The 12,059-nt window shown below is 42.9% G+C and overlaps 1 long non-coding RNA gene across 1 annotated transcript; it reads left to right on the top strand.

Moving 5' to 3' along the window:
* The first annotated feature begins 5,139 nt into the window (after positions 1-5,139).
* LOC134947481 (uncharacterized) lies at positions 5,140-8,726 on the top strand. The gene is made up of 4 exons (XR_010182570.1): positions 5,140-5,489; positions 5,798-5,819; positions 6,838-7,497; positions 8,635-8,726. It is a non-coding gene; the product is annotated as an uncharacterized LOC134947481 (long non-coding RNA).
* Positions 8,727-12,059: the final 3,333 nt, after the last annotated feature.

Raw genomic sequence — 12,059 nt, 5'->3', positions numbered from 1 at the left:
GGAGGCGAGACTTCGCAATGCTCCGACATGGGCGTGAAAGTGGGCGTACAGTGTGGGAGTATGCAACTCGCAATGGGCGTGTTTTTCGCAAATAAACATTGTCGCTGTTAAAACTAACATAGGAAACCGTAGCAACATTCACGCAGCAGCCGAGTAGGTCTGCAGTTACTCTACATTTGCGAAGTACTGGTACAAGTGTGTATGCAGTAATTAGCAGTTAATTGGATATCACATTCATCTGATGTCCAATTACTTGTTAATTAATGAGCAGATGAAAGTTACCAACCAGCAATTGTCTGAAAACACATTACATGTTTATTCTACTCACATATAAATCTCACACACTGCCAAATAAGGGTGTGATTTTTGTTGAATTTGTTGTGTAAGCATTTGTAAAACTTGTTTTAATGTGTGTAAGACTCCCAAATACAAGCAAGTGAAAATATTTGTGAAAGTGTTTGAAATCTGCAACATTTTTTACAAATAAACCAACACCCACATAATGCAGCATACACTTTAATTTAGTCTTAAAAGTCACAATAATATTTGATTATAATATCTGACAATGTTTGAAATGATGTCCTGTTGACCATAGATATTTTTAAAAAGCGTCGTGTCTGTTTACTTAATATGGACATTAAAGTGTGGTGCAAAGCATACCTTTTTTTGTTTTTATTTTAAATTTTTAAGGAGAATTAGCAGATTGGTCTACAAGTGTCTATATGCTGACCTAATCTTTCTTGAACTGCATTACCTTGAAGAAACTGCTCAAATTTTTTAAATATATTTTTTATTACTATAATAATATTTCACAACATTTAAACATGGCTCCACGTGAGTCGCACAGGCAGAGATGGACCAAGCAGCAAGCAGATGGCACTGACAATCATTAGATAGCAGAACTCAGTACTCTGCAAAATTCTGCTTCTGACAAAAGTATATTTTTAAAGCATAAATAAAACATGACACACCCTGCCACACACAAATTTTAAACCAAATGAGAAAGAATTAGGATCCACCACACAAACACAACAATACATAGCACACTAGTAAGAGGAAGATGGCTCTGGTGTTTATACACATAAACTCACAGGCTACAATACATCCAAACAGAAAGAATACATTTCACTAAGAGGGAGTTATCCATTCTGGTCACACAAGCCAACTCCAAAAATACATAGAGGCAACATCAAAAACATGGGTGCTGCCCATCTGGAGAGACATCATTTTCTTCTTTGTCTCCCCGCCTGAGGCTGTTCTTCTTTGGAAGGTCTGCGGAGCGACCTTCGTTGGGCCTGCCCAGTGGGCTGTTCTTCCTGGGCAGGGGCAGGGGAGGGAGCCGATGTGGGTGGCTCTCTGCCACTGTGGGCAAGGGAGACAGCGATGGCCTGGAGCCCTTGCAAGATGTTATTTGCAAGGGTTTGGAATGAGGAGGCAAGTTGTTCTTGGCCCTGCCTGATCTCTGCCAGACCTTGGCAGAGTTGAGCAACACCTTGCTCAACACAGGTTCGGTGCTCAGTGAGCCGGACAGCTATCTGGCTTACCTCCCGGATGACCCCGTCTTGAAACCGATTTAGGCTCTCACCATACCTAGCGATTTCAAGCAGGATCTCCGGGATAGCAGAGGGTTGGGTGGGGGGGCCAGTAGGAACCTGCAGAGGTGGGATTTGTTGGCCCACACTGCCAGACTCACTAGGTCCCTCCACCTCAGCCTCAACCACATAACCGTCCTGTGACTCAAACGGATCACCCCCCTGTGCTGTGTTTTGTGGCAAGCAAATAGAAGAATGTGTGGGAAAAAAGTAGGATACAAAATTAGTTTATTATTATAAATACTGTCAAAATTACAGACAACTAAATGTGTAAACTTACCTTCCAAGTCATGTCCCGTCAGGATCTCAGGCAGGTCCGTGTCCATATGAGACACCCCTTGGCCCTCCTCATAACTGACACAGGGCATCGCCATCTCCTCCAAGTCAGTATACTCCACAGCGACAGGTGCTCCTCCACCTGTAGCCCTTGAGGCATTCCACTCCGCAGCCCTCTTTGCCTTCAGGCGGGATTTGAAGTCGGCCCACCTACATATGTATTGTGAAAGAGGGACAAAGTAGAGTCTTATTATTTGTCTAAGCTAATATATAGGACACGTGTTCTGCTTGTGTTTGCTAGACATAACATCACATGTAACTACATTTTTTAGTCAACTTAGCACAGAAAAAGGACTGTCAATATGCACTTACCGTCGTCTCACTTCCTGTGATGTTCTGACGACAGAGCCAACTTCATTCACAGATTTTGTGATGTCTCTCCAGATTCGTTCTTTTGAAGCAGCCCCCATGTTTTTTGGCCCTCTATGGATTTTGGACATGGCCTGCGTGACCAAGACACGCAACTCCCTCTTAGTGAATGCAGGCTGTCTTTTCTTCCGTCTGGAGGTAGCCTGTGAGGTTTCTTCTTGTTGGTCATCACCATCTTCCTCCTCACTAGCAGCTTCTGTCTGTTGTGTTTGTGTGGCTAAAGCCAATTCTCCCTCAGTTTGGTCACTTTGTGTGTGTGGCAGGGTATCCCCAGTCAATTGTTGTGGTTCAGAAGCAGACATTTGCAGAGTACTAGGTCCTGCCTCTTCAACATCCGCAGAGGCGGATTCCAACATGCGCCTTTGGCAATCTAGGCGTCTTTTCCGCAATGCCATCTCCTGCTCTGCAATGCGGTCCATCTCTGCTGCGATTTGCTCACGAGAAGCCATGTTTGTGATGACGTGTGTACGCCGAGGTGTGTGCTTATATACCTACGTGCGTAGCGTTAATTCACACAGGTGTACACTGTTAATCTGATTAATGATTGCACTGCTTATTTAAGGGCCTACTTTGCACGCTGTGAGTGTAGGTAGTTTGGAGTTTCACTTGAGTTTGTTGGCTTGTGCGTGAAGGTGCTATAGGAATTTTCAGAGTGAGTAATTGTCAAGCATACATTTGTCCTTTCGTTTGCGTTTAGAATATAGTCAGTGTAGCATTTTGTCTGCGATTTTTCGTTTGTGAGTATTCTGGAATTCGTCTTGTTGTTCATTTTTTGATTTCAAAGTGTTTATTTTATGTTGATTGTTTGTTATTCTTTTTTACACATATATATTTAGCTAGTCCATTTTTGCAAATAAACCTGTGCTTCATTGCTTTTACTGACATTTTTGTTCTCTTGTAGGAGATTTTTTTTGGGAGACGTAACCCTAGTTGATTTTGTTTCTTTGGTGTGCTATATAACACAAAGAGTTCCTTTCTTTATTTTGGATCAGGTAAGTTCCCTGGGCCTGTGTTGGTGCCTGTTTTGTTTATTGGTCTGTATGTTGTTTTTGACTGTCATATTTGCTCTCTTGTAGGAGTTTTTTTTTGGGTGACGTAACCCTAGTTGATTTTGTTTCTTTGGTGTGCTGTATAACACAAAGAGTTCCTTTCTTTATTTTGGATCAGGTAAGTTCCCTGGGCCTGTGTTGGTGCCTGTTTTGTTTATTGGTCTGTATGTTGTTTTTGACTGTCATATTTGCTCTCTTGTAGGAGTTTTTTTTTGGGTGACGTAACCCTAGTTGATTTTGTTTCTTTGGTGTGCTGTATAACACAGAGAGTTCCTTTCTTTATTTTGGATCAGGTAAGTTCCCTGGGCCTGTGTTGGTGCCTGTTTTGTTTATTGGTCTGTATGTTGTTTGTGACTGTCATATTTGCTCTCTTGTAGGAGTTTTTTTTTGGGTGACGTAACCCTAGTTGATTTTGTTTCTTTGGTGTGCTGTATAACACAAAGAGTTCCTTTCTTTATTTTGGATCAGGTAAGTTCCCTGGGCCTGTGTTGGTGCCTGTTTGTGTTTGTTCAAAGTGTTTTGATTATGTTTGTTTTCCATCTTGATAATAAATGTTATGTTTTGTACCGGGATTGATCAGCAAAGTAGTGTTGTTCTTGGCTGGGCTAGCTACTAAAGGGCTAACTTTTTATTTTTTTAATTTAAATTTTTTTAACCAATTATTCTTAATTTTGTAGTAGTTGTTTGTGATGTGTTTGATGTTCTGTTTTTGTAAATAATAGTATTTTTAACAATTACAATTTAACATGTAGCTTTCATTATAAAAAATTTTTTTTTTTTTTTATAATATTCTTTTTGGTCCTGAATTGAACCCAGAAAAAATGTCTTACGCTCCTGCAGTAAGTTGACACACCCTTTTTGTAATAATTTTTTGTTTGCATATTTTTTGGACTTTGTTTTTGTCTTATTCAATTTTTTTTTTTTTTTTTATAAAAGTGTGTGATGTCTATATTTATCGCAGCAGAAGCCCTACCTCCCCAACCCACGCCAGCACTCCCACCCCAACCGCCAGCCCCACAACCACAACCGGCTCCTCATCAACCAAGGCAACGGAGGCGTGCTAGGCCACCAATTTTCCGACCCCGTGTCCTACTTTTTAGGATGCCAGATGATGTGGTTGTACGTAGATACAGGCTGCCACCACATCTAATCCTAGACACTCTCTCCATAATAGAGAGTGATCTGGAGTCTGAAATTCGGTATCCTACAGCAATACCACCATTGACACAATTCCTTGCTGTGTTACATTTTTTGGCAACAGGGTCTTACCAGCATGTGGTTGGAGACCTGGTTGGCATGTCGCAGGGCCAGTTCAGTAAGGTCCTGCGGCGTGTCTGCCAGGCTTTCCTCAAGCGTGTGAAGCAATTTATTGCTATGCCTTTGGATGTTGGTGCCCTAGATGTGGTGAAGCGGCAATTTGCGGAAGGTGGTAGTCGCTTCCCACATGTTATTGGGGTTGTGGATGGCACACATGTAGCTATTCAGCCACCAAAACATAATGAAGAAATTTATAGAAACAGGAAACTGTTTCATTCTCTGAATGTAATGGTTGTTTGTGGGCCATCCCTCCAGATCCTTTCCCTGAACGCAAAGTTTACTGGAAGTTCCCATGATGCGTATGTCATTAGACAATCAGGGATATGGCACAGATTAAGATCAAGTCAACGAGCAGACATGTGGTTATTGGGTGAGTTGTTGCACATATTTTGTTCAAAATTTTGTATATTTTTCCAAATTGACTATTTCTAATTTTTTTTTTCCCTCAAACAGGAGACCGTGGATATCCTTGCACCCCCTGGCTCATGACTCCTTACCGTAATCCCAGGCCAGGACCACAGACGGCATTTAACTCCGCGCTTACTGCCACTAGGCAGCTGGTGGAGCGCACAATTGGGGTCCTTAAAGGGCGGTTTCGTGTGCTCCACCGCACTGGTGGCGACATCATGTATTCGCCGGAGATGGCAAGTAAAATAGTGGTCCTGTGCGCTATACTCCACAATATCGCGGTAAGGAGTAGCGTAGAGCTTCCTCAGACAGAGGAATTGCCTGATGAGGAGCCAGGGGTTGTCCGACACTTCGGTGGGGGGAGTGTTACAAGGAGGGGGAGCCAAGTCAGGGCAAGCATTGTTGCTGAATTTTTCAGGTATAGTGTTTTTTTTTACTCTATTGTTACCAAAATAAAAGCACAGTATGCATCATTTTGTATTTAAATGTAGAAATTGTGTTTGCTATTGTAAGGTCATTGTGTAATGCTTTTTGTGTGTTTGAATCTGTTTTTTTTTTATCTTCAAAAAACAATAACACGTTAAGCTGACAATTTAATTTTGTGTCAAACAATACTGTGATGTTGCTAAATAGTGTCCTTATTTTTTTACTATTCTAACATCATGATTATTTAAACAAAAACACAAACAAATGAAACTGAATGTTGCCCACTTTGTGAATGTCCAGCTGAAAGACCACACAAACTGAGGTGAGTACTCAGATATGTTTATAAATTGATCTAAAACTGTGTGTGTGTCTGTGTCTGTGTTTTTTTGTTTTAAATTTTATGGTTGTGTTTTGCTTAAAATTTGCTTATGCGAATGCGTAGTTCCGCTCGTGCGAAATAACACTCTGCTCTTCACAGCATTGCAAAGATCAATAAAGTTATTATAAATGACATATGACAGCATAGATTGTGGACCAATCACATGCTAACAGACATTATAAATATATGCCCAAATAAGGAAAACGCCATTGCCATGATGCGTGCGGCACCTTTCACCAGGCGGGAGCTCCGCGTCCTGGTTGCGGTGATGGACCGCCGCGTAGGCCGCGTTGGGCGATTCATCCCCAATCGTGTTAAGCGCGAGGCCTACGCGGAGGTCCGTCGCCTGCTGCGGTCTCGCGTCCGCAGCAGGCGGACCATCATCCAGTTAGAGCGGAGATGGAGTGATCTCCGAAGGAGGACTCCAGAGCTGTTGGCGGAGATCCGCCAGCAAATCCGCACTATGCATGCACGCAGTAAGTAACATTACATAAGATTATTAGCATAAATAGTGCAAATTTTCACTAAGTGGTAGGCTGATTGCAACACTGAGTGAACATTTTGAAAAAATAGGACAGTGTGTGTGGTTAGGGCAAACATTACTGACTGTAGCAAAGTGTCCCTAAAGAAGTGCATGTTTTACATAATTAGTAACCAGGCAGGAAACTGTACCAAAAAACTTGATCAGTGCTGTCTATATAATAAGGTAGCTTGAATAGTGATCTGGTGATGTTGGCTAGACAAATCAATATGTCTCAATGGAATAGATACAGGAATGACCGACAAAATTTTTAAATGTCATAATTTTGTTTGCAGTGGGCAACATGAAGAGGTTTGAATAATTATTTTTTAAAAATTCTTACAAAAACTTTCTTTTACATGGAACCGAACAGTGAAAATTACAATTGATTAGTATGCAATTTAACATGCAAATTGAAATATATTTTACCAATCATTCTAGGACGACCACAACGGCAAGCACCACATGATGCACCAGCTCAGCACCCTTCCCCTTCTCACTCCCCCTCCACTTCCCAGTCCCCCTCCCCTTCTCACTCCCCCTCCCCTTCTCACTCCCCCTCCCCTTCTCACTCCCCCTCAGCTTCCCAATCCCCCTCAGCTTCCCAATCACCCTCAGCTTCACAATCCACCTCAGCTTCCCAGTCACCCTCAGCTTCCCAGGCCCCCTCAGCTTCCCAGGCCCCCTCAGCTTCCCAGGCCCACTCCACTTTCCACTCCCCTTCTCAGCCAACCTCTCCTTCTCTTTCTGTGACCCCTTCTCCTCCTTCCCATACCCCTTCTCCTTCTACTTCCAACTCACCTTCTCAGCCCCCCTCACCCTCTATTGGCCTAACATTTTCACCGCCCCCCTCGCCCTCTCAATCAGACCCACCCTCTGAAATTACATCCCCAATCCAACCTCCTTCCCCCATCCAGCCTCCTTCCCCCATCCAGCCTCCTTCCCCCATCCAGCCTCCTTCCCCCATCCAGCCTCCTTCCCCAATCCCTCCTCCTTCCCCCATCCAGCCGCCTTCCCCCATCCAGCCGCCATCCCCACCCAGTGAATGGGCAGAGGAAGCCCCTGAAGACAGTTCAGGGAGTCTTCATGTTGCCGAGGAAAGTAAGTGTTTTAACATTTTGTTAAAAATGATTACCTACTTACACTTACAATGACAAAACATGCAGTGTTGTACTGTTGGAATTCTTGTACCAAGGAAAATTAATTGTGTTTTTCTTCATGGTGTACATGTTGCATTTACATTTATTTGAGTGTCATTATATGTCTAGTGTTTATGTGTGCCATGTTTTGTGTGTCCACTCTAGGTCGACACTCATTAGGTCAACAGGGTTGACAGGACAACAGGGTTTATATGTGTTAGGTTTTCTGGGAAACAGTTAGACCTGAGTGGAGTTTAGTATGTTGTTGTTCTTTTACACTTGTGCCTGTGTATTCTTAATATTTACACTTACAAATCACATGCTTCACTTTGTTAGGCAGCCTAACGACCCAATGATTTGTGGTGTGAAAGTTACACTCACAAAATGATTATTGGATAAAGTCAAACCTGTTTGACCTTATTTAGTAAGGGCAGCTTTCATGGAGTGTGGGCATGCTAGGATATGTTGTCCTTCTGAAGATGTTGATATGCAGTGTGATGATGCAGGACCAACACCCTAAAAAAAAAAAAAACAATAAAAAAAAAACCAAATGGGAATGAATGCCAACATGGTGTAACATTGACGAAGATGGTAGTTATCTTTAACATGGGATGTCGGCCATAGCAACCAATAAGATTATACTTTAAAAATTGGGAACCACTTCTACAATATAATATTCATATTTTTGCTTGTTTGCTATGGGCAACGTTCCATCTTAAATATAACTCACATAGTAGTAAATGTAACCCATGGTCTGGAACACTTTAAAATCTTAAAAAAAGGCTGAGCAGGCTTGTGTGTTGTTCTGCTAATGATTGTACCATAAAACAGGCAGGATGTAGTAACTTTGCCATTAAAGCAGGCCTGTCCAAACTGCGGCCCTACAACTGTTGAGAAACTACACATCCCAGCATGCCCTGACACAGCTTTGGCATTCCCTGACCACAAAACTGTGTCAAGGCATGCTGGTATATGTAGTTTCACAACAGCTGGAGTCCAGCAGTTTGGACATGCCTGCATTTAAGTGTGCTTTGCGCCTTGCTTGGATAATAAGTAATGTAATTAAGTTATTAATGTTTGTGTTGCATCTTAATTTCAGATGTTGCAGTTGGAGATCCTACAAGTTTTGGAGGCATTCTTTACACCATGCGCCAACACCTGCAAGGATTAATGCATTGTGTTGAAAATTTGCAAAAATTTGCATGATTTTGTTTATTTTAAGAAAAAAAAAACTGATTTATTTTAAAAAATAAAATAAAAAAAGTTGATTAAAGTTAACCGGGTGTTGTGTTTATTAATGCAAAAAAGGATCAGCTGATTGGCAGGCAGAAATTGTTTGCAAAAAACATTACACACATCTTACGTTAGATTATTAACAAAAAAAACAGGAGATTATTGTGTTAAGAAACATGTAAACACCTTCATTCACAAACAACACCTTTAAAAACAAACAAAGGGAAAAAAAAAATATATATACACTTTTACATGTTGATGGGCAATTATGGCAACAAAGTGTTAATCTGGTTTGTTTTGCAGACTTAATTGTTTAGGAACATTATCAATCATTACACTAATTGGATTCGTTATTGAAAAGGGCTTGTTGACTTTAAAAGGAATGGTGTAATTTCACTTAATAGCTTTAAAAAAACATTTTTGAGCGTTTTTCCTTAAAAGTGTGCACTTTTACGGTAAAATGTGTAAATCTACTAAAACTTAGTATTTTTACGATTAAGTATGTGTTATTGCGATGGATTCGCAATGCTGCGATGGTTTCGCATTACTGCGATGTCATTTGGCGTACGCCCACTTTGTGTAATACTGCGTACGAATGTGCAAAAATACGTTGGGGGAGGAGGTTCGCATATTTACTACATTAACGCAACTTTGCGAATATGTTGTGCGACCGAAAAACTTAGCGATCAACTCGGAATGAGGGCCATTGTTTGTTTGTATATCCATTCTGATCCCGGGAGTTTGTGTCATCTTTGTATAACAACATTATACATTCCTCTTTTTTATTAATAAACTAAAAATTTTTATTCAAAACACGTTTATTTGTTCTCTGTATTATTAAGCGCCACCTAGAATATCTATTTCTGTTGCTTCTTTTGTCTGGATCCGGCATCTCCAGCTCCAGGTGGCTGCTGATTAACAAAATTTTACATATAGATATAATTTAGACACCACTCTCCTTAGCACCATAGACCATTTGTTTCGTCTTTTTGCCTGAGGACGCCCAGACCTGACTGAAATTTCTTAGATGTGCTCCCACCTGCCCGACCTCCAGGCCGGGAGGTCCACCGTCATGCTGAGGATTTTGAGGAAACAGAACCCGGCTTCTGTTCCTGGGAACCTGACGGTGCAGGTTTTCTGGATTTTCCCCGACCACCTCTGAAGAAGGTGGAAGGGGACTTGGACTTCTTAACCTCTGCGATCCGAAAGGACTGCATTGTAGACGCAGAGAAGGATTTTTTCTGCGTCGGAGTGGCTGAGGGAAGAAAGGTTGACTTACCCGCGGTTGCCGTGGAGATCCACGCATCCAAAGCTTCCCCACATAGAGACTGACCTGTGAAGGGTAGGTTCTCCACACTCTACTTGGATTCCACAACCGCAGACCATTGGCGCAGCCAGAGTTCCCTGCATGCCAAGACAGCCATAGAAGACGTCCATGCATTTAGGTTACCAAGGTCCTTCATGGTCTCCACCACGGAACCCGCAGAATCCTGTATGTGACATAAAAACCTTTCAATGTCACTTCTATCCATAGTATCTAAATCCTCTAGTAACGTGCCTGACCACTTTACTATGGCTTTAGAAATCCATGCACAAGCAATAGTGGGCCTAAGCCGCACGCCAGAAGCAGTGTATATGGATTTGAGCGTAGTCTCAATCTTGCGGTCTGCCGGTTCTTTCAAATCGGTAGACCCAGGGACAGGTAAAACCACCTTTTTAGACAATCTAGAAACAGAAGCGTCTACTATAGGAGGGTTTTCCAACTTTTTCCTATCCTTTTCAGGGAAAGGAAAAGCAACTAGAACTCTCTTTGGGATCTGGAATTTTTTCTCCTGGTTTTCCCAGGATTTTTCAAATAATGCGTTTAATGTGTAAAACGTCCCTAATGGCCTCAATCATTAGCAGTACCTCCTTAGCAAGGGATGCCTCCCCCCGCAGTATATCCTGATCACCGTCACCCGTATCAGAGTCGGTATCCATATCAACTTGCATTACCTGGGCAGGAGCACGCTTTTTTGGGCATATACTAGGAGAGTTTGTTGAGGTAGTGGGAGTAGAATACGACAAAACCTTTACAGAGTTTTTTAAAACCTGTGTTTCAGTCTCATAATGAGCATCCTAGATGAAATCTGGGATATCATATAGCAGCCACCCACTGGGGTTCGGATTCAGAGGGCTGAGACAGTATATTGCATTCCTGAGTACATGGAGTAGACTCTTCTGGAGAAGATACATACTCTGCAGCACAAGATACAGTCCCTAGACATGGTAATGTGAGATATATAACATACACACACAGGAAAATGTCAGTTTCCCCCAAGTACCTTCAGAGAGACACAGTTAGGGAGCCAGCACCCACACAGCGCCCAGTAGGCAGTTATAATAATAAATGCCTGGCACTGACTGAGTAACCTAAACAGACTACACAGTAATGTGAATAAACACTCCCCCCCCCTCCCCCTTGTACAACCCCCTGGTACTGCACAGGATAGCTGGAGTTATGTGGAGGGTCAGCGCTCCCTGTCAGCGTCTCTGTGGTGTGATCTGCAGAAGAAAATGGCGCTGGTGAGTGCTGGTTCCCGCACTTATACAGATTATACTGGCCTGACGTAATGGCGCTAGCAGTAGTACGGATGTCCCTGATAGCAATAGTGACCAGTGTAAGGGTATTGCGCTGGCCCAGGGAGCCCCTCACAGCACCGCACACTATACCTCTGAGCCCTCCGGAGCACAGTATCAGCGCTGAGCTCCCACCCTGATGCCGCCATTCTCATCGGCTTCCCGTTTGTCGGGGCGCCGGCATCCTACTCACCACCGACGTCTTCTGGCTCTGTTAGGGGGTGGTGACAGTGCTGCAGGAGTGAGCAGTCGCCTCGGGGGCTTGCGATCCACACCCTCAGGAGCTCAGTGTCCTGTCAGCGGAGATAGCGGCCATTAACCTCAGAAGGTTGGATCCTACTTCCCCCCTTAGCACCACAAAGCAGGGAGGCTGTTGCAAGCAGCCTCCCTGTACCTAACTCTTTAAAAAAATAATATAACTAAAAGAACTCCTAGGAGCTCCCCTAGCTGTGACCGGCTAACCGGGCACATTTTCTAAACTGGGTCTGGTAGGAGGGGCATAGAGGGAGGAGCCAGCCCCCACTATTAAACTCTTAAAGTGCCCATGGCTCCTAGGGGACCCGTCTATATCTCATGGTACTAATGTGGACCCCAACATCCTCTAGGACGCAAGAGAAATATAGATAATTGTAACTGCATACATCTTCATAAGACAGGTCCAGCAAGCTGTAG

Source organism: Pseudophryne corroboree, chromosome 8, assembly GCF_028390025.1.
Source record: "Pseudophryne corroboree isolate aPseCor3 chromosome 8, aPseCor3.hap2, whole genome shotgun sequence".
NCBI classification, from domain to species: domain Eukaryota; kingdom Metazoa; phylum Chordata; class Amphibia; order Anura; family Myobatrachidae; genus Pseudophryne; species Pseudophryne corroboree.
This window is presented reverse-complemented; position numbering and strand designations above follow the sequence as displayed.